The 23,058-nt window shown below is 39.4% G+C and overlaps 1 protein-coding gene across 1 annotated transcript in view; it reads left to right on the top strand.

The window, feature by feature from the left end:
• The first annotated feature begins 12,981 nt into the window (after nt 1–12,981).
• Nucleotides 12,982–23,058, top strand: part of LOC109928387 (BCL-6 corepressor-like protein 1) — a 78,943-nt gene continuing 68,866 nt past the window's right edge. The window contains exon 1 of the mRNA XM_048605318.1: nt 12,982–12,998. The gene's annotated coding sequence lies outside the window, so the exon portion shown is untranslated. The remainder of the gene's footprint in view (nt 12,999–23,058) is intronic.

The raw sequence follows: 23,058 nt of genomic DNA, 5'->3' as shown, positions 1-23,058 counted from the left end.
TAATTAGAATTGAAGCAATTATAAATCTTTTGACTTTCTATGAAATACTGTCCTCTGTGTCCATAGATGGACAATTTTCTGTCCAGATGTGAATGAGACATTGAAAATTATTGTCTATTTCAGCCAGTTGAGAATCATTTCATAATCAAGGCTTCCTCAGTTAAGGTAGTGAGTTCTTAATTGATCAATTGAGGATATTCTATTTAATTAGTTAATTTGCTTTTTTTAAACTGGTACTCAAAAATAGTATACATTTTGTCAGTAAAGTAGAATTTTGCTGTTGCTGTATTATTGAATCTGATTACTGGTTTGAAAACAAACATAAAATTGAAGTTATCTGTTTCTTTCCCTTTTATTATAACCGATACATCTATTTTTCCAAAATAAAAATTGGCTGTGGTATCTGACAGTCCGTACTTTAACTCATTGTAATACTTTTTTTTACTCATTTATAATATAGTTGGTGCATGGGTCCCCCTACTGGTAGTGTAAATTCATACAGTTTTCGTCGGCATAAACTTTTCAGTCTCACAATTTTTACGTAGTGTTTAGCAATTTTACTACGTTAAACATTGAACAAATTCTTTGGGATTGTAATAATGACTTGTGCTTGGGAAAGTATTGTAAGTAGTTAAGATATTTTTGTGTTGTTTTTAAATTCATAGTATTGTAAATGGAAGAACTGTGTTGTGTTATTGATCAATTTTGCTTTCCCTTACTTACCTTACTGCTTCACCTTAATATGAATATGCACCAATAGTTTTGCTTTCAAAAATCAAAACATTATTCCAAACCTCTGATTTTAACCCATCTGCTCTGCAGGAGTGGAGTTGGTGAGTAGGTAAAACTGGGAAAATTGTGTTATTGTCTCACTGTTGTCTGCCTGTCTGCCTGCCTGCCTACCATTTCTAGATGACCATGATCAGGAGCACTTTCTGTAAAAAGACATGTCTGTCTTGTGAATTACATTCAAATATAGGTCAGTTATGTCATATTGACCCCCAAGCAATGAGAGTGTTAGATCAACCCTGTGCTGGTCAGAAATCCCATCTAGCAGCTGGCTTGTTGCAAAAAACCTGAGTGGCATTAGCTTCATAAATTATCAGATGTGATTGCAAATTGCAGTTAAAGGGACACACAGTTGGACACACTGAGGCCAGGGGTGGCACAGTAGTTAGTGCTGCCTCACAGCGCCAGGGACCCAGGTTCATTTCCAGCCTTGGGTGAATGTCTGTGTGGAGTTTGCACATTCCCCCCGTGTCTGCGTGGGTACCCTTCGGATGCTGCAATTTCCTCCCACAGTCCAAAGATGTGCAGGTTAGGTGGATTGGCCATGCTAAATTGTCCCATTGTGTCTAGGGATCTGCAGTCTAGGTGGATTAGCCATAGTAATTGCAGGTTGTGAGTGTGTATCTGAGTGGGATGCTCTTCAGAGGGTCAGTGCAGATTCAATGGGCCCTTTTTGCACTGTAGGGATTCTATAATTCTATTAGTATCTGTGTGACACAGTGAATATGATATTTATCGTGGATGCTGTTTTTGTTTTGGATGGACAAATATTTGGTGGAGTAGCAGCATCCTGAAAATCCAGCATGAATAGCAACATGTGAAGGGAGCTACTTATAGAATGTCTTACTGAGTATTAAAGGGTTGATAGGCAAAATGACGCATCCATGAATATTTCAGAAGAACAGCACAAGTGGAGGCTGTATTTCACTAGGGAGGCTGTCACTGATACACACAGCCTTCTGCAGCAAGATCCACTGCTTCAGGGGTGCCACTTTTATCGTTTTTGCTACAGGCTTCATCCAGGCTACAGCATACAATATCTACATATCCCAGTTTGCCAAAACTACATAAAACAGTATTAATGCCTACTTTTCCAGATGGGTGCCACAGGCCAGAATGGGAACCTCTGGAATTGGTAGAAGTGGTTCACTTTTTTCATTCTGCAGCACAATGGACAGTATAGGTAACTATCAGAGTACCACCAGTCTAAAACAGATTACTGATCATTTATTTCATTTCTGTTTGTGTGACTTGCCAACACACTTAGTTTCCCTACATTAAAACATTTCAAAAATACTTCATTGACTGTAAAGCAGTTTTTGGATTTTCTAAAGTCATTAAAGAGGAAACGTAGAAATGCAATCTCTTTCTTTATCAACTTTTTTTTAACTCTTGCTTGCAGGGATATTTATTCTCTTGGGACAAATGTTAGGAAGTATTGGGTGGATATCAGTAGGCCTAGGCTAACTATATTTTCATGGAGGCAGTGTGCTAAAATGATATTTTGATAAAATACTAAAATGATAAAAGGATGCTCCTTAGCTTCAAGGTGTTTAGAAACATGATGGTAAGATGAAGAGAAGCTCCAGTGTAAATTTATTTTTACCTTTGTTAGGTGGTCTGCTTTCCAGTGGTTTTGAAAGCAGCTGAAGTGCTGAAAGCACACTCCTGTTTTCTATATTGATTCCATTTATGTGCCGTGCCAGGTAATCAACCTATACCAGAGGTTGGCACAAGTCATATTATGGCTTTGGAAAATACATGGAGGTATCTCTGTTCTTGATGGATACATCTGATTTTGGATGTGTTTTTCCTTTCCATTGCAGGGCTCCAAGAAAATAGGCAGTGGGGTCTTTCTAAATAATATTTGTATTTGCATTGAAATCTCATAACTTAGGATGATGGGTCCAATTGTAGCTTCAGAATTACATTCCCTGTTGATATCAGCTAAATCAGCAATTGCATTGATCTCAAATTGAAATAGTGTATAAATTACGAAGTGCAAGAAGTACCCAGAATTGTTGCCTCTGACCTGGTTGAATAGTTGCAGGATGCTGTGTGAAATTGAAAAAATATCTGCACAGCATCAGTAAGACAAAAAAAAAGTTAGGCTAATGATTTGCTTGTAGGTTCTTCAAGAGAACTGGGACCCAAAATGTATTTAAGGTTCTTAATTGGATTGAAATGATTGGAGAAAAAGAAAACAGAGGGGTTAATTCATTAGGTGACCATCTAAAAGACTTCTTGAAAATTGGTCACTGGTGGATAAAGATTATTTTAATGAGTTAGTAGTCTGAGGTCTTCCTGCCAAAGTTAAGTGGACGTCCATTCAGTTATTGGACCTTTAAATTGGTGCTCAAATGCACATAAATATAGTTTTGTATTAGTAAGAGATGCCTTTGGTTTGTTTGTTGGAGAGAGTCAAACTCCAAAGGTTTGTGTGTGTCCTCATATGCTACTGTACAGAACCGAACTGCATTTGTCACTATGGATGTATGTGTGTAATAATTTTTTTACGAATAATGTATATTTTTGAAATATTAAAAAAAGTGCAAAATATATTAAATGGTGCAAAGATTTGGGAAGGATATCAGTGTAAGAGCAAAGGATTGGAAGAATTAAAGTAAACAAACTGTAAATGCAGGAAATTTAAAATATCAGTTAAAGGAACATCAGAATAGGAGTAGGCAGGCCATTTAGGTCTTTGAACCTGTTCCGTCATTCAATGAGATAATTTGATTTGCACCCTTTACCTCATGTATTTCAATACATTTTTTTAACAAGAAGTTATCAAATTAAGATCCAATAATTGATTTTGCATCAGTTGCTCTTTGCAGAATAGAGTTCCAAAGATCTAAAAAGAGTTTGAAAGACTTTAGTGCAAAAGAGGAATGTTATGCTAGTATTCAAAATATTTAATGAAAGGTCTCCCTGTCCATGCAAAGTAACCTCTCCAGCCTGAAACTCTGAAATCTGGAAATGCCAGTTGGCTGGATTTTTTTCTGGCATGTCCTGCAATTCTCAGACTCAAACACTTGGGGTGCTGCAACAGTTTTGTACGTACTGGATTGGTGCTGGGAAGATGAGTGGGTGTTTCAGACTTTGCTGTTTTGTATTCAATCCAATGTATTCATTGTTGGATCCTTTACAGGAATCTGGCAACTGGATGGTGATAACTGTCATGCCACCTCTGCAAGAATTGCCCTCCTTCCAGCCATCCCAAGTCTGGGTTATTTGCTGTTACTTATGTTATTTTTATCTCACTGAGATTTGTCGATGACTCTTCCTGTTCTGTTGGTGGAGTTGCAAAGGTTACAGAAGTGGAAATCTACATCAATCAAAGCGTTACTTCCCCATGTGGCAGTGTAAATAGAGAGAGACTGCATCTTCAGTTTTAAATGTGCATACGTTTGTGTGCAGGGTTTTCTCTCACAATTTTTTCATGATTGCAAGGAAAGTGGTGATCTGCAATTGTTTGATCATAGGCATCTGCTGCAACAATTCTTTTTAAATTTTAATACTACATCAAAAGCAGTTGGAGTAAGGAATGATAGCTAGTGGTTCAGAATAATCAAATCCTGACTTACTTATAGGTCAGCACATCCTAGTATGTTCGTAACGCATGCCACAACATTATCAGAGAAGTTCAAGAAGACTGTTCAATAAGAAGTTTAGTTACTTCCCATTTTTGCCAAGATGTCTGCAGTCCACTGACGTGGTAGAGGATTTCTCCAAAGGGTAGTTAGGCACAGGTCTTTACCTCATCTTTATTGACTGACCTAGGACATCATGTGAGATACTGAATAGCTTACCAGCTCAAATGATTCTCTGGAGAAAGACAAGATACTGTTCCATAGAAGTAGCTATGAAGATAACGGATGCATTGATGATTATGTTGCAAAATTCCGTAAATACTGAAATAGTGTCTGCAGGTTGATGGTTACAGTTATAAGCCCACTGTTTATTTAAAAATGGAGGGAAGTAGAAAATGGGGAACCATTTAACTGTAGCCTGACATCAGTAGTAGAAAAATGCTACAATCAATTATAAAGGAAATGATAGCTGGACAGTTAAAGAAAACAATAACCCAATTGAGCAGAGTCAGCATGAATTTATGAAGGGGAAATAATGTTTGACAAACCTGTGTTTTTGAGGATGTAACTAGCAGAGTAGATAATGGAGAACCAGTGGATATGGTGTATTTGGATTTTCAGAAAGCTTCAAATAAAGTCCTACAAAGGAGGTTAATAAACAAAATTAGAGCACATGGAATTGTAAATAATATATTGGCATAGATGGATAGAAAGAAAATAGATAATAAGAATAAATGTAAGTTGATTTTAGACATTATGATGTAAGCAGTGAGATTGGAAACAACTTTAGGAAGAACTAGAGCTAATGGCTCAGAAAAGTGGAACAGTTAGTTGTCACCTGACCTTCAGCACCTTTTCATACCTCCCATGTTGGAAATGGAGCTATCCAGGTAACTCAGAATCTCAATACTGCAGCACATTGAGGAATAATCATTTGCTTTTTAAGATACTTCTCATGTTGGCAAAACATCCCAAAGTGTTTACCAATAAAGGAATTAAATTGACACAATGCAGGAAGAACAAAAAACAGTTTGAATGAATGTGTGAAGTGGGGCTGAATGAATGGTTCAATGAAAACGCTTAGCTTTTGAGTGAACGAGAAAAGGAGATAATTTTCATGGACTACCAAGAGCAAGGGTAGGGTGTCAAAGGGAAAATGTTATTTTGAATGTAGGAGATAACTGAGAGGTTTGGTGACTCCATGAAAGTACTTAAAGGGAAAGTCCTTGAAAAGGTCTTCAGAAAATGTTTTGCGCAGGGAGCAAGAGGGACATAGTGCAGACCAAGTAATGGAGGTGTGAATCTCGGAACTGGTAAGAAAATGGGCATTAGTGTTCTTAGGTTGTTCAGGCTGACAATACAACAACAGTACAATGCTCAGACAGAATAACCTTCCATTGCACTATACCACACAGTACTTCAGGAGTCGAAAACCTGTCATCACATTGAGGGACAATCCCATTGACACTATTGCTGTGTTAAGTGGGATACAGTTCAAACAGAATTAGCAGATCAAGTTTGGGAATCCACAATGCACAATGAACTATTAGAAGCAGTGGTTATGTACGCAGACACAATCTGCAAAGTCATAGCCTGCACCACTGTTTTTTACTTTATCTAAATTACTTTGATCTTAGAATACAGATTAAACTTTCAAAATTTGCCAATGATATCGAATGTGATGGAGTAAAACAATAAGGATGATACAATTTGCAACAGGATATGAATAGATAGGCTATCACAATGGGCAAAAGTAGCACATGGAATTTAATGTAGACAAGTGTGAGTTAACACGTTTGGTAGAACAAATGAGAAGAAGCAACGTAGACTTAATGGCACAATTCTAAAAAGTGTGCAGGAGCAGCAGGACCAGGCACTCATGTGCGTCAATCTTTTGAAGTTTGCAGGACATACTGAGAGAATGGTTATGAAAGTATAAAGTACCTTGACCTTCGCAAATAGAACAATTGCATACAAAAGCAGGGAAGTTATGCTGAACCTGCAGAAAGCTCTGGTTAGGCCCCAACACGAGTATTAAGTCCAGTTTTCATTATCACGTAATTATATTTAATGGTGGAGCAGGCCTGATAGGCTAAATGCTCTACTCCAGCAATTTTTTTTTTGTTTTTTTATGTTTCTACATTTTAGACAAGATGCTGAGATCCTTGAGAGTGTTCAGAGGAGATCTACTAGAATACCTCCAGAGATGGGAAAAATTTCAGTTATAATATTAGATCAGAAAGGCTGGGGTTCTCTGGAGCAAAGGAGATTGAGAGAAGACTATGGCAGGCTTAGAAAAGATACACAAGGAAAATTCCTTCCCATTAGCTAACTGTTCAAGGATTAGGGAAACATTTAAGATTTTTGGGAAGAGGTGCATGTGAAGTATGAGGAAAAACTTTTTTTAATATACCAACTGATAATAACTTGGAACTCAATGAAGGTAATGGATATGGAAAGTAGCAATGATTTCAAAAGGAAAATGGTTGGCTACTTGAAGGAAATTCAACTTGCAGGGCAGTGAGGACTGAGCTGGGCAGTAGATTTGACTAGATTGCTCTATGGATAACTGACATAGGCTCAGCACACTGGCCTCCTTCTGTGTCATAAATGATTAAGACTCTATGGCATCATACAAGAGCAGCTTCTGCAGGCAGATCAAGTTTCTGTTTGCGGAAGTTGTATTATTGTTTAGATTTATTTGGAAGTAAAATAATTCTGAGATGATAAACAGAGATGATGTAGTATTGAGTACAATAAACAAATTAATACTTAAGAAGAACTGAACTGACTCTTCAATAGGTTTTACTCATTATTTGGGTAAATCTTTGGGCTGTTTCAAATGAACTGACTAAACATAGTTTTTGGATTTAAATACAGTTCTTTGAGAAACCTGTTTAGAATTGAATTACGGTGACATTTTTTAACACGCCTACACAATATAGTACATGTGTACAAAAACAAAATTGCTGGAAAAGCTCGGCAGGTCTGGCAGATTCTGTGAAGAAGAAATCAGATTAACCTTTGGATCCGGTGACCCTTGCTCAGAACTGTTAACGTTAACTCTGATTTCTTCTTCACAAAATCTGCCAGAGCTGCTGAGCTTTTCCAGCAACTTTGTTTTTGTTCCTGATTTACAGCATCCGCAGTTCTTTCGGTTTTTATATAGTACATGTGTAACTGGATGAAAATTCTACTTATGAACACTGAAGGCTTAATTATGTTCTTTACTTGAGGCAGCAATTTTCATTCATTATATCACTGTAGCTGAACTTTGTGATGTCACAGTAGCATTGTTATTGTCGAGGTGGATTTTTAAAAATGTTCTTGTATATGTCTGGGAGTCTAAGTGATGATAGGGTTACTGAGAATATAAAAACAAAAACAGCCAAATACTAAAAGTTCAAAGGGAATTTAGCAAAACTATCAGCAAACGTCTAATAAAAAATAGTCACTGAGAAACTAAGTCATGAAGAAGTAAATGCTAAACAGATCCGATGAATGAGAGTATCAACATAAAGTAAGTTACAAATTCTTTTTAAAAAAATCAGATCCTTGACTTTACGAGACAGCAAGGAGCTTGCACTAATCATGTATAATACATAGATAAACCCTTTACTGAAGTACTGTCTTGAATTCTGAGCACATTTTAGGATGAGTGTTGCAGTATTAAAAGACACTGCAGAGGAAATTTACTAAACTGGTAGCAGGATGCAGGGCTTAGGTTATTTGGAGAGACTTGAAAAACTTGCCTTTTTCACCTTAAGAGCAAAGAGATTAAGAGCAAATGATGAAAGTTGTTTTTTGTTCATGGGATGTGGAGTCAGTGGCCAAATGGCCAAAATGAATTGTTCTGGCCAACATCTGCTAAAAGATTAAAAACTGAAAGAACTGCAGATGCTGTAAATCAAGAACAAAAACAAAGTTGCTGGAAAAGCTCAGCAGGTCTGGCAGCATCTGTGAAGAAAAAAATTGGAGTTAACGTTTCAGGCCCTGTGATCCTTGAGTTCTGAGGAAGGGTCACTGGACCCGAAACATTAACTCTGTTTATTTCTTCACAGATGCAGCCAGACCTGCTGAGCTTTTCCAGCAACTGTGTTCCTGCTAAAAGATTACCAGGTTGTTTTCATACTGCAATTTTTAAGAGCTTGCTGATCATAAATTGGCTGCAGCATTTTATGTTATGACAGCGACTATACTTCAAAGTATTTATTGGTTGTGAAGGGTTTGAGAGGTTCTCTGGTATAAAGGGTATTACATAAATGCAAATTTTTTTTTTCTTTAATTGAACTCGAGAAGAAGTGAAGACACACCATTTCCCAAGTCTGGAGTATTTGAATTGAAAAGAAATTTTAAGGTTAAGGTGTTTCTGCTGCTCTTGTGTTTCTAGATATGCTGGTGGTAAATGTTTCAGATTGTGAATGTGGCACCAATCAGGTATCCTGAACGGTGTTAACCTTCTTTTAAATTTATTTATTCATGGGATGAGGGCATTACTGGCTAGGTCAGTATTTATTTCCAATGCCTAACCAGAGGGCAGTTAAGAGTCAACCACATTTCTGTGGGTATGGAGTCACAAGTAGGCCAGACCAGGTAAGGATGGTAGTCTCCTTCCCTAAGGGACATTAGTGGACTGGATGGGTTTTCCCCCCAACAATCAGCAATGGATTCATGAGCATCATTAGACTCTTAATTCCAGATTTTTGTTGAATTGATGTGATTTGAACCTGAGTCTCTGGATTAACAGTCCAGCCATAATACCACTAGGCCATTGTCTCCCCAGTGTTGTTGGGGAATATTCAATCACACTTCTGACCTATATCATCGAGAAAGTGGAAAAACTTTGCGGAATTCAGAGGTGTGCGTTTGTAGCCATGGTATTTATGTGGCTGGTTCAGTGAAGTTTCTGTTCAGTGCTAATTCCTGGAATGTTGAGGGTGAAAAGCCAATAATGGCAATGCTATTACATGTTTGAGGGAAAGTGTTTATGGCCTCTCTAGTGGGAAACAGTCATTGCTTGAACTTGTGAGTATGATCCTTGCCAGTTATCTAAACAGGCCTCAATGTTGTCCAAATTTTAATGCATTTAGGCACAGACTGTTGTATGAAGAGTTGTAATGGAATTGAACATTGCAATCATCAGTGAACATCTCCACTTGTTATGATGATGGAAAGATCGTTGATGACACAGTTCAAGAGGGCTGGCCTTAGGAAACCAGCTCTGGGTCATCTGCTGCAAAGTCCTGGAGAAGGGATGATTGGTCTCCAAAAACTGCAACCATCTTCTTTTGTGCTATATATGCTTTCAATCAGTGGTGAATTTTCCATGATTCCCAGTCACCTTAATTTTTTTTTAGGGCTTCTTGATGCCAAGGGCAAGCAGTTACATCTCACCTCTGTAATTCAGCTCTTCTTCCCATATTTATACCAAATCTACAATAAGTTTTAGAGATGTGATCTGGTTGAACCGAAACACAACATCAGTAAGCAGTTTTTAATATGTGTTGCTTGATAGCATCGACAAAGACACCTTTCAAAATTTCTGATTGATAGACTGATTTGATATGTTCTAATTTTTATAAGTAGAATATACCTGGGGAATTTAATGTTGTTGGATAGATGCCAATGTTGTGGCTGAATTAAAGCAACTTGGCAAGAGATGCAGCTAGTTCAGAAGTACAAATCCTCATGACAGTAGCTGGGATGTTTACAGAGCCAAAGGATGTTGCTGTGTAGTGTGCTTAGCCATTTGTTGATATCATGTTATATTGATTGGCTAAAAATGATGGTGCTAATTTTAGGAATAGTCTGAAATGTATTATCATCTTGGTATGTCTGACTGAAGATAGTTTGCAAAGGTCTCAGCTGTGATTTTTGCACTCGCCTGAAAAGCTGTACCATAATTAAGATGAGATGTTGATTGACTCCCCCACCCTGCAGTCCAAATTGTCTGCCACCACTTACAATTGGATGTGAAGGACTGTAAAGTTCTAATATGATCCATTAGTTATGGAATCAATTACTTTTAATCTTCAACATGCTGCTTCCACTGTCCAGCATGCATGTAGTCCTGTGTTGTATCTTCAACAGGTTGGTACCTAATTTTCAGCTACACCCACTTTTGTTGTATGTTTCTGCACTCCCCTAGCTTGATAGTAACTTACAGAGTGAAGAATGTATCAGGCCATGAGCTTAGAGATTTGTATGGGAAACATGATTCAGTTGTTACTGGTCTACGGCATCTATCTGAAGTTTCAGTTTTGAGATGCTAGATCTTTTCTGAACCCAGCCTGTTTGACGTAGTGGTAATTCTATATAACAATGGAGGTCTCCTCAATGTGAAGACAGGACTGTGTCTCCATAAGTGCTATGCACTGATCATATATGTCATGGAGTCACAGATGAATGCATTTGTGGTAGGTAAATTTGTGAGGACCAGGTCAAATCATTATTAGCCTCGTGTTGGCTCCCTCATGACCTGCTGCTACATGCTCAAACCGGAAAATACATCCTTCAGGTTTCTGCCAGTATGGTTACTTGTAGTTGTACTGTGTCATTTTTGGTGATGTACATTGAAGTCCTAACACTGATTCCATTTTGTTGAATAATTCATATTATTGCCATTTTTGAAAGGGTCTTAATAAACCTTTTATTATCAATACTAAAAAATATTTTATTGCATTTAGGATTTATTTTAAAATGGTATCAATTTTAGAAGTTCACTAATTAATTTCACCAGTTGCTTTTTTTCCCCTGAAACAAAATAATTTTTGAAATACTGGAGTTGGAATTTTTTATGTATTTTTGTAACTTAGAGACTTTCAACATATAAAATTTATTTTAAATACCTTAAAATAGTAAAAATGTAAGATATCTTGATCGGGGTTGAAAGATTAGTCGCAACATGTTGGAACTATTTGCTGATCTGTTTTAATATTAAATATTTTATTCACTCGTGGGATGTAGATGTTGCTGTCTGGCCAGCATTTATTGCCCATCCCTGCTTAGCCTGGAGAGGTTTTGATGATTTGCCTTCTTGAACCACTGCAGTCCATGTGCTATTGGTAGGCCCACAGTGCCATTAGGGGGGGATATTCCAGAATTTTGACCTAGCAGCAAAAAAGGAATGGCAATATGTTTCCAAGTCAGGATGTTAAGTGCATGGGAGGGGAACTTGCAGGTGGTGGTGTTCCCATGTACCTGCTGCTATTGTTCTTTTAGATGGTAGCGGTCATGGGTTTGGAAGGGTCTGTGTTTGGAGCCTTTGTGAATTTCTGCAGTGCATCTTTGTAGATATATATTGCTACCACTGAGTATAGGTGGTGGAGGGAATGAATATTTATAGATGTGGTGCCAGTTAACTGTGCTGTTTTATCCTTGAATGTTGTTGGAGCTGCTCTCATCCAGGCAAGTGGGGAGTATTCCATCACACTACTGCTTTATATCTTGTAGGTGGTGAACAGGCTCTGAGGGGTCAAAACGTGAATTTACTCACTCTAGGATTCCTAGCCTCTGACCTGCTCTTATAGCCACAGCATATCTATGGCTGGTCAGTTTCTGGTCAAGGGTAATGCCCAGAATGTTGATGTGGGGTGTTCAGTAATGGTACTGCCATTGAATGTCATGGGGTGATGGTTAGTTTTTTTGTTGGGGATGATATTTCCCTGATACCAGGACAGTGTGAACGTTGCTCATTATTTGTCAGCCTGAACCTGTATGTTTTCCAGGTCTTGCTGCATTTGACCGTGGACTGCTTCAGTATCTGCGGAGTCACGAAGTTGCTTAACTCGAATTACTGGACAACTGAAAAATGCACCTAACAACTTTATTTGCAGCTTGTCGGGAGTCAGTCGTGTCTTGCAGATCACCTTTTAGTAACATTTACGAATAGTGCTTGTAAAATGGTTTAATTGTTGTGTGTAAACTTTTTTTTTAAAAAAAATGTAGCTTGTAATAATGACTGAAAGTTCATTTATGCCCCGAAACAAAGTATCCAGTTGTGCCAGACAGCTTAGGTAAAGTCCAGCTTGATGACGGATTTTGGCAGTAGTAGTTTCTTTCGGTTCTCGTTCCTTCACATCCCGAAGCTGGACTACAACATCCAGAACGTGTTCACGCACATTGCCTTACTCTCCATCTCTGGGTGTGTGCTCCTTTGGCGTTAACGTGTACACCGAGGCACCAGTTCACCTCCCATGGCAGCTGATTATATACATGCCCACTTTACAACATGGCATACCCGTTCTCGTGCCGTCGTCCTTCAACGAACGCCGCAAAGTGTCGAGCGATGAGCCTTACCCTACCCCACTCCCGGGCCGCTGGCCGTCGTGTGCCGCCAGAGCCGTTAGCGGCCGTCGGCGCGAGCGTTGTGCCTCGTGCGGCGCCTTTTGGGAGGGGCCTGCCGGGAGCGCCGCTGATTGGCCGAGGAGCGAGGTTCTTTGTCAGGGATTTAAACGGGCGGGTTGGTGCCCGGCAGCTAGAGCCCAGGTCAGGTAAGGGGCGTCAGGAGGTAGAGGGAGGGCATCACTTAAATGACGGTGGTCAAGGGGAAGAACCAGCACTAGCTGCTCATGTGTGCGTTCCAGAGGTTGGCTACTTCAGCGTCAATAACGCAAGGTTTGAAATAACTCCGTTGTCTCCTTTTAAAATGAGATGATCGTGTCTCTTTTTTTCATATCTCTTTATGGAGGTGAGGGGTTGTTGCGCTGTGACACTTCGATGTGTTGAATAGTCGACCATGCTGTATTATCTAATGATTCTGGGTGTTCAATAACCCAGCGATTCTGGGTGAAAGTAACGCTGCATTGGATCCATTTAGCAATCATACATTATGGTTCCCCTGTAGTGTTTTGGAGATGGTTAATATCTCCTTAGTAAATAAGAGGTCAACTTAGAGGTAACAGAAGATGCTCGAACCAGAAACAGCAAAATATGCGAGGGCTGTGATCCAAATGTTACTAGATTTGCATACTGCAGTAGTTAAAGGCACAAGGGTAATGATTCTATCAACAATAAAAAAAAATCTTCAGTTGCTACCTTAAATCATAATTTCGTAAAAGGAAGAAAAAAACTTTTCACATCCCTATGAAGTTCTAAAGAACATCATGCTGAGGGATTATCTTTTAAAAGGAAGCATCTTGCATTTGTCCAGTGCATTTCATAACCTTCGGTTGTTCAAAGCATATTGACAGTCAGTAGAGTGCAATTTGAACTGCAGGTACTGCTGTAAAATAGGCAACATGGTAGCCACTGTGAAAGCAGAGCAAGTGTCCACAATACAATGTGATATTGCCTAGATGCTTTGAACTGTAATCAGTGTTTTTGTAGTTTTGAATAGTTAATTTTCCATATTTTTACAAAGTTGATAAAGAGAAATCTTGGGGTAATTATTCACAGATCACTGAAGTCAGAGTTTGTGAATGAGAGATAGTAGGAACTGCAGATGCTGGAGAATCTGAGATAACAAGGTGTAGAGCTGGATGAACACTAGGCCAAGCAGTATCAGAGGAGCAGGAAGGCCTAGGCCCGAAACGTCAGCCTTCCTGCTCCTCTGATGCTGCTTGGCCTGCTGTGTTCATCCAGCTCTACACCTTGTTATCTCAGAGTTTGTGAATGGGATGGTTAAGAAAGCATATGGGATATTTGCTTTTATCAGTTGCGGCATAGAATATAAGAGAAGGAGATAATGTTGGAGTCGTACAGAGCATTGGCCAGGCCACAACTGGAGTACTGTGTACAGTTCTGGTCACCTCCTTGCAGGCAGGATGTAATAGCACCAGGGTGTTGCCTGCGATGGAAAAATTGAGGTATAAGGAGAAAGTAGGTAGGCTTGGATTGTTTTCTTCACAGCAGAAAAGTCTGAGTTGGGGGGCATGATTGAGGTATATAAAAATTGACAGGGTGAATAGAGAGCAGCTGTTCGCCTTGGTTGAGGGGTCAATCACAACAGAACACAGTTTTAGAGTAAGAGATAGGAGATTCAGAGGTGATTTGGGAAAAGAACATTTTCATTCAGCAGGTGGTGGGAATCTCGAATGCACTAACTGGGTAGTGGAGGGTGGAAACCTTAGAACCTTTAAAAATATTTGGATAAGTACTTCAAATATAATAATATTCAAGAATATGGGACAAGTGCAGGAAATTGGGATTAGTGCACTTTCCACAGAATCCCTACGGATTCCTATTGGAAACAGGCCCTTTGGCCCAACAAGTCCACACCGCCCCTCGGAGTATCCCACCCAGACCCATCCCCTATAACCTATCTAATCTACACATCCCTGAACACTATGGACAATTTAGCATGGCCAGGCCACCTAACCTGCATATCTTTGGATTGTGGGAGGAAACCAGAGCACCCAGAGAAAACCCACGCAGACATGGGGAGAATGTGCAAACTCCACACAGATGGTCGCTTGAGGGTGGAATTGAACCCAGGTCCCTGGTGCTGTGAGGCAGCAGTGCTAGCCACCGTGCAGCCCCAACTATTGGTAGGTATGTAGGTGCAGACTCAATCAGCTAAAGGGCTTTTGCTGCACTGCAAGAATCTATGAAATTATGCGATATATATTGTTTGTACAAAAATTCTGAATCTAACTTTTATTAAAGGTCTTCAAGTATGTAGTTAATGCATGTGAGAAAATGAACCAGAATTATTCAGTGTTACACAATACAATGTTTTGAAATGATTATAAGCATGTGGTATACAATAGGACACTTGGGATATTAAACATGAGGTGTGTTTGGGAAAAATATTTGCATGCTTCACACTTTTAACAGAATATTGCTTTCTCTTCTGAGTGTTGGCAGACCTGCTATACATTTCCAGCATTTTTGGTTTTATTTAGATTTGTACTATTTACTTTTATTTCTAAAATATTATTTAAGGGGAAACAAGTGTGAAAATAATAATGGGGCAAGTGAGTATTTTGTGCAAGTTCTGACAATGTAGGGAGCACTTGCTTTTTGTTTTGGTAACATAACATGTACCAAAGCATTTCCCAGGAATTTAGAGTCAGATTTTCCTGTGGGCATTGGATCCTTGCACCAGTGAGGTGCATGTACCTACGATTCTGAATTGGCAAATTAGCTGCTGCCATGCTTGCTTTTCAGTTGAGCAGGGTGGGAGGTCAGCTGGTCCTGTAAGCCCAAGCAAAGAGAAATTTTGATAGGTCTGTTAAATGAGGTGGGTGCTACTAAGGTGGGTGAGAGACCACAATGGCACAATAGGAGGATGTTACGGTTGGCACCAAAATTGCCCAACTTGGGACCTTAACCATTGTTACTGGAGTGGCAGCTGGTCCTATTCCCAGGCTGTCCCAGAAATGTTTCCTGGTGATTACAACGCATTGAGAAGCTGTCCCAATACAATCCCACCCATTTTCCCTGACTAGCCCCTCCCATCCCACCCCAGTCATAACTTCGCTGCTGTAGGGTTGGCAAAATTCAACCCTTAGTTGCTGTTGTAATGTAGAAAACAGATTTTGCAGACAGTAAGACCCTAACTGCAATGAAATAAGTAACCAGATAATTATTTTTGTGTATTTTAATGGATGATTCAAATATTTCAAATTCAGTTGAGTGGTTTTGAAGCACAGTCATAGTTGCACCACAGAGTTCAGGTTGGCACCTAAAGTTTAGATTATAACTATATTGGTTAAAGCAAAGCTATACAAATCAATTTAGGTGAAATCACAATAGATAACTGAACATTAAAGTCTAAATTATTTAAATAATCCTGATAGTGTCACAACTTGCCAGAAATGCAGTAGTTCATTTTCAGTGTTCTGATAGCTTTTGAACAGTAAATGAGTATTTTCACTGAACAGCAAATTATTTGTTCAACATTAACTTGTTTTCTGATGCTGTGGCTTCATTGTTAAAAACTTTGGAAATATTTCATTTAATTGTGATGAGCGGAGCACCCCCTTGTGGTGGCACTCTTTTGAAAATTTTTTTTGTCTAAGCTGATTTAGTTCATACCAGCCAGAGCAGAACTAGGAAAGTACAGTAGATCTTGAAATTAATGAAAAACATCAAACAAAATAATTATGAATTTAATAGAAACTAAAAAAAAACATTGGCCCTTTACTAGTAAGAGAATAATCATTGTAGTGATGAGGAAGTAAGCTTGAAGCCCGGATGGAGAAGGGAAGAGACACTGCCGTAATTTTCACAGAAGGGATAGTTAATTAGTTTGTAGAACTTTACAGCTGCATTAGAATTACAGTTACTGAAAGTTTCTCAGACTTAAATAATTACTGATACTCGACAGGAATGAAATAGCACTTGAATATATAGAGCAAATAAGAACAATGTAAATGCTGCAAGGTTAAATCACTAGGATGTTAAAAGATTATGGTATAATGGGGGAGCAAGGTGGCTCAGTGGTTTGCATTGCTGCCTCACAGTGCCAAGGACAACAGTTTGATTCCAGCCTTGGGTGGCTGTATGCATGGAGTTTACACATTCTCCCCGTGACTGTGGGAGTTTTGGTGCTCCCGTTTCCTCCCATTGTCCAAAAATGTGCAGAAAAGGTGGATTAACCATGGTAAATGTGGGGTTACGGGGTTAGCATAGTGGGCTGTGTTTGAATGTGGTGTTGTTCAGAGGGTCAATGCTGACTTGGGCTGAATGGCCTCTCAGCATTGTAAGGATTCTATGATTGTCACTGGGCTAGTAATCGAGTGACCCAAGTTAATGTTCTGGGGACATGGGTTTGAATGCCACCATATTTGAATCCAATCAATAAATCAAGTCTGGAATTAAAAAATAGTTCAAAGGTGACCATTATCAGTTGTCATAAAAATCTGTCTGACTTATTAATGTCTTTTATGGAAGGAAAATCTTCCATTCTAAGTCCACTTACATGTGACTTCAGGCCCACAGCAATGTGGTTGACTCTTAACTGCTATCTGAAATGGGCTAGCAAGCCACTCAATTGTTATAACACCACAAAACCTCTTGAAAGGAACGAAACTGGATGGACCATCCAGCATTAACCAAGGCTCTGGAAGTGACAACAGTATAAACCCCCTGTCAATCCTGCAAAGTCCTCCGTACTAACATCTGGGGGCTTTCCAAAATCAATGGAGTTGTCCCATAGGCTAGACAAACAACTGTCTGACATAGTCACACTCATAGGTTTATATCTTACAGACAATATTCCAGACACCTCCATCACATTTCCTGGGTTTATACTATTCCACGAAGAGTACAGACCCACCAGAGGATGTGGCACAGTGGTTTAAAGCTAGGAAGGAGTCGCTGTGCAAGTCCTCAATATTGAGTGGGCCACACGATATCTCGTGGCATTAGGTCAAATGTGAGGAAAGAAACCTGCTGACTGCACACCAGGATTTCAAGATGATACGCATGGAGCAGTACCAGGATGCCTAAAAATGAGCTGTAAACCTGGTAAAGCTACAACACGGTACCAAGCAGTGTAAACAGAATGCAGTAGACAGCCAAATGATTCCGCAACCAATGAATCAGTTCAAAGCACTGTAAGCCTGTCACGTCTAGTTTGAATAGTGTTGAACAATTAAGCAACTCACTAAAGGAGAGGGCTTCATAAATACCTTCCTTCATAATGATGGAGGCCCAGCATATCAGTGCAAAGGTGAAGGCTGACACATTTGCAAGCATCTTGAGCCATAGGTGTGATGAGGATAATCTGTCTTGGTCCGTTTTCTGTGGTTCCAGTGTCTTAGATGCCAGACTTTAGTTAATTCCATTCACTCCACGTCCTAACAAGAAATGGCTGAAGGCACTGAACACTATAAATAGGCTCTGACAATTTTTTGGCAAACATATTAACTTGTTCTGCGAAACTAGCTAAACTGGTACTTTTACAATACTGGCACCTTTCCAGCAAAGTGGAAAATTATCAGAAAACATGGAAAATTTCCCAGGCATGTCCTGTACATAGAGCAGGACGCACCTAGCCAATTACCATCCATCAATCTACTCTGTTATCAGCAAGGTGATGGAAGATGTTATAGTGCTTTCAACTGATACCTCATGAACAATAACCTGTTTGCTGATGCTTGGTTTGGGTCCCTCTGCAGGCATTCAGCTCTTGACCTCGTTATAGATTTGCTCTAAGCTGCAAAAGAGCTATACTTAGGGGAAATTAGAGTGGTTACATTTGACAATTAAGATAACATTTGATCAAGTGCAGCATGAAGGAGCCTAGCAAAATTAAAGTTCATGGGAATTGGGAAAATTGATGGGAATAAAGGATAGATCTCAAGGGCCCGAAAATCTGTATCTCAAAGCACATAAAGAAATTGCCCTTGAAGTAGTAGATGCATTGATGGTCATCTTTCAAGATTCTGATGACTCTGGAACAGTTCCTATGGAATGGAGGATAGCTAATGTAACTCCACTCTGGGAGGAAAAATAAGGTGGTAGAGAGAAAACAGGAAATTATAGACTCGTTAGCCTGACATTGGTAGTAGTGCAAATGCTACAGTCCATTATAAAAGATTTGATAGCAGAGCACTTGCAAATTGGTGACAAGAATGGACAGGACTTGCATGAATTTACGAAAGGGAGACCATGCTTGACAAATCTGCTGGAATTTTTTGAGAATTCAACTAAAGGAGTTGATGACGGGTAGCCAGTTGATGTGATTTACTTGGACTTTCAGAAAGTATTTGATAAGGGCCCAATAAGAGACTAGCATATACAAGCTCATGAGTTTGGGGTAGTGTACTGACATGGGTGGAGAGTGGTTGGCAGACAAGAAATAAATGGAAAGGCCTAGGCCCAAAACGTCAGCCTTCCTGCTCCTCTGATGCTGCTTGGCCTGCTGTGTTCATCCAGCTGTACACCTTGTTATCTCAGATTCTCCAGCATCTGCAGTTCCTGCTATCTCTGAAGGAATAAACAGATCTTTTTCGAGTGGCAGCCAATGATTAGTGTGGCACCACAGGGATTAAAGCTTGGATTTCAGCTATTCACAATATAAATTATTTTAGATGAGAGAACCAAGTGCAATATATCCAAGTTTGCAGACAATACAAGGCCAGGTGGGGATTGAACTGCGAGGAGGATGCAGAGATGCTTAAGTGTGATCTGGACAAATGGATGGCAGAAAGTATAGCTGTGAAATTATCCACTTTGGAAAAACAGGAAGACAGAGTTATACCTGTATGATGATAGATTGGAAAAATGGGTGGTGCAGCAAGGCGTAGGTAGCCTTGAACACTAGTTGCTGTAAGTGAGCATGCAGATGCACCAAGCAGTGAAGAAGGAAAATGGCTTGTTGGCCTCCATAGTGAGAGGATTTCAGTGCAGGAGAAGGGATGTCTTGCTGCACCTGTACAGCAACTTAGTGAGACCACATTTGAAGTATTGTGTGAAGTTTGATCATACTATCTGAGGAAGGATATTGGGCTATGCAAGGAGTGCAACAAAACTTTACCAGGCAGATTCCTGGGATGGTAGGACTGATGTATGAAGAGAGACTGGATCGGTTAGGACTATAGCCACTGGAGTTTAGTAAAATATGGAGGAACCCCTATAGGTTTCTAACATAACTAGACAGGGTAACTGCAGGAGGATGTTTCTGATGACTGGAGTGTACAGAACCAGGGCTCAGAGCCTAATGGGTAGGCCATTTAGCACTAAGCTGAGGAGAAATTTCTTCCCATAGAGAATGATGAGCCTGTGAAGTTTTTTTGCCACAATAAGTGATTGAGGCCAAAACATTGAATGTTTTCAAGACAGAGTTACATCGAATTCTAAGGGCTAAAGAGATCAAAAGGTTATAGGGAGAAAATGGGAACAGGGTACTGAATTGGATGATTAGCCATGATCCTATCGACCGGCAGAACAGGCTGGAAAGGACCAATGTCCTAATTTTGCTCCTGTTTTCTTTGTTTCTGTGAATTGATGATGGGGACCATCTGTATGTTGGCGTCATATCTAGCACAAAGGAAGATAATTGTGATTTTTGGAGGTCAGTCACCTCAGTCACAGAATGTCATTATTGAAAGTTTCTTGGAGTAGTACCCTGTGTTGAGCTTCAGTTGCTTTATTAATGACATTCCATCCTAAGGACAGAAGCCGGGTTGATCGTTGATGACTGCACAGTGTTCAGCACCATTTCCACAGATATTCAAGATGTCTGTGCAGTTGGACAACATTCAGGCTTTAGGTGATGTGTTTTACTTAACACCAGCAACCGGTATTCATGGCTACCTACGCCTTGCTGCACCACCCATTTTTCCAATCTATCATCATACAGGTATAACTTTGTCTTCCTGTTTTTCCAAAGTGGATAATCTCACAGTTATATTTTCTGCCATCCATTTGTCCAGATCACACTTAAGCATCGCTGCATCCTCCTCACAGTTCAATCCCCACCTGGCCTTGTATTGTCTGCAAATTTGGATATATTGCATTTGGTTCTCTCGTCACAAGCAATTTATATTGTGAATAGCTGAAATCCAAGCTTTAATCCCTGTGGTACCACACTAATCATTGGCTGCCATTCAGAAAAAGATCTGTTTATTCCTTCTATCTATTTCTAGCCTGCCAACCGCTCTCTATCCATGTCAGTACACTACCCCAAACTCATGAGCTTGTACATGCTAATCTCTTATTGGGCCCTTATCAAAAGCCTTCTGAACGTGTCATTTGCTGCCTAAGTGCCAGGCAGTAACCTTCTCCAACAGGAGGGTATCCAGCCATTGCCCCTTGACAGTTAACAGCATTACAATCACTGAAACTCCATGTTATTAACATTAACATTCTGGTGGTTGCTGTTAGCTAGAAACTGAGACTATATAAATACTGCAGCTGGAAGAGCAGGTCAGAAGCTGGGAATTCTGCATCAAGTAACTAGCACCTGGCTCTTCAAAGCCTGTTCATCATCTACAAGGCACAAGCCACAGGTATAATGGACTACTCTCCCCATACCTGCATAAGTATTTCTTCAATAAGAAGCTTGACATCATTCAGAACAAAGCAGCTCGCATGATTGGCACTCTATCTTAAGATCTTCAGTATTCACTCCATCCATCACCGGTCCACTACAATTACAGCATTTTCTTTAGCCATCTACAAAATGCACTACAGTGATCTCCCAAGACTCCTTCAACAGTGCCTTCCTGATCCATGACTTCTCACACCTCAGAGCACAGGGCAACAGATATATGATATGAGTCAAGCAGTCATGGTGGCCTTGGTATCAATGCCTGAATTGGCAATAATTGACCTCTACGTTCCCGAAGGAATAAGACTTTTCGGTGTGGATCATAAAACATTAGTCATGAATAAAGACAAGATTAAGTTGACCATGATAGGTCCTGCAACTGAATAGTTTACCAACACTCATTCATAAGGATTATAAAGAACCTGAGTAAAGTTCTGGAAGGTTGGACGTGCCCATGGAACATTATATAAGCCTAAGTCAGCATTTTTAAGAGGGAGAAAAATTTAACTGCATTGTAATTATCTCCGAATTAAAAAGAATACAGTGAAACATTTACTTTGGGTGTTATGTAAAATTTTGTCACCAGGTATGTTTCATTATTAACTTACTATGGAAAGTCGCATAAGTTCCAAGAATCCAATCATTCACATAGGTTGTTATATAATTCTTAAGTTCTGAATTACTGTCAGTTATTGTTGTCTGATATCCATCACCATTGGTGGACCTGTAACATTGCTTCGCATTAGCCTTTTAAATAGCTCAAAATTCCTTTCTCTGGCTGATCTCGAATCTAGAAAGGCAATATGGTGGATATAATGTGGAAAAGAAACCTAACTGACCGCACTCTAAGTTTACTATATTTGGGAACAAAAATGATAGCTCAAATGCAGTTGGCTAAAAGCTCTAAAATGCCTAGTTTATTTTTAAAAAATGAGTAATAATATTTAAAGTGCCAAATTCTCACAGTATTAAAATGTATGGATGGCTTTTAGATTTATAGTATGAAGTGTATAGACCAAGAAAAAGCTCAAATGTTGGACTGTAAATAAGCATAAAGGACTTACATAATCTGCTGAGCAAGGCGCAAAATCAAAAATTGTTTTTCTCAATTCAGGAAGGTTGCTTTAAAGAAAACATGACCCAGGACAGTGTTACAACAGGACCATGTAACTGGGGCTCAAGGAGATATTGCTCGGATCAGGGATGGGACTGCTGCGCTCTGGTCAGTGGCTGGGGGTCTGAGCCGGAAGCAGCATCAAGGTCCATAATTTCCATTCCTGTCTGGCCCAATGTCATTTTGTTATTGAAACGTAATAATAGAAGGTGGAGACTGTAGGCAATGCTAATGTAGCTGTGATTGTAGATTACCTTGCCAAAAGTTTGGCAAAAGAAGCTGAGGCTCTTCAGTGATTTGTAATGAGTGTTAATGAATGTGCTGCATTTGCTTTTGTGTAATTAATTTTCTTTGTAATTCTAGACACTAGTTTTGCCATCCAAAGCAGGAGATATAGTGGACATCCAATCTGTTATTCAGTAACAGTTTACCATAATCTGGGTTAATTGTCTGGCATATGTTAATTCAGTGTGGGAAGAATCTTTTAAAAGACACAGGTTCCAGCTAAGATGAAGAACACAAATGGTGCAACTGTTGAAACATTTGATCTGAAACATTTATATTTTATAGTTTGAAGTTCTGTAATGATATCTTTTATTTAGCTATGCAAGTTGATTAAT

The sequence above is a fragment of the Rhincodon typus genome, chromosome 14 (genome assembly GCF_021869965.1).
Source record: "Rhincodon typus isolate 14 chromosome 14, sRhiTyp1.1, whole genome shotgun sequence".
NCBI classification, from domain to species: domain Eukaryota; kingdom Metazoa; phylum Chordata; class Chondrichthyes; order Orectolobiformes; family Rhincodontidae; genus Rhincodon; species Rhincodon typus.
Note: the sequence above shows the minus strand (reverse complement) of the source record. Positions and strands in the feature narration are given on the sequence as shown.